Source organism: Octopus bimaculoides, chromosome 3, assembly GCF_001194135.2.
Source record: "Octopus bimaculoides isolate UCB-OBI-ISO-001 chromosome 3, ASM119413v2, whole genome shotgun sequence".
Taxonomy (NCBI): Eukaryota; Metazoa; Mollusca; class Cephalopoda; order Octopoda; family Octopodidae; genus Octopus; species Octopus bimaculoides.
Window position 1 is genome coordinate 97,067,499 of NC_068983.1, and position 950 is coordinate 97,068,448.

Below are 950 nucleotides of genomic sequence, written 5' to 3' on the forward strand. Positions count from 1 at the left end.
AGTTAATCACAGATAAAAGAGTGAGATTGATGGCGTGCAACTATTAATCGTTTTAAACAAAGTTACAGCGCAAATCAGCTGTCATCATAAATTTTCCTTGTCGCTAGGTAGATAGATAGATAGAGAGAGAGAGAGATAGAGAGAGAGAGAGAAAGAGAGAGATAGAGAGAGAGAGAGAGAGATACAGAGATAGAGAGATTGATTGATTGATTGATTGATTGATTGATTGATTGATATGGGATATAGATATAGATATAGATATAGATAGTGATGTATGCTCTCAACGTCACATCATACGAACATACACTCAGCAATATTTTAGTGCAAGAATGATTATTAAGGTTATATTGGTACTTGCTTTACGGTATTTATTTCGGCTTTTCTCTCTCTAAATACAAACATTTGCTTAGATCAACTACCGTTCATCCTTTGGGGTCGATAAAACAATTACTAGTTGAACACTGTGGTAGATATAATCGTTTAGCCCATTTTCCCCATGTTTGCAGGCCTAGTACCTAGAGTAGAAAGAATCATCATCATTCTCATCGTCATCGTCGTCGTCATCATCGATATCATTTTCGTCGTTATTATCATTACTTGAACCGTAAAAGAAAAACAAAATTTGTATATGTTTCAGATTGTTAAATTTCGTTTGCTGTAACCGAATTGTCATATGTCTTCATGTTTATACGTAAATGTGAACATTACTTTAGCTTCTCATTTCAAAATCATTCACATCTACGCACAATATATTTGAACTGTCAGCCCAATGGCCTCTACATGAACAGTGATGCAAATCATATCTTTTTAATGACATTTACTAAGATAACACTTAACAAGAAATGTGAGAGTTAGAAACGCTTACAAACAGAGAATGTACACTATACATAGAGGTAAATATATACCGACTTGCGTTCATACATATACACAGGCATATATATATATATATA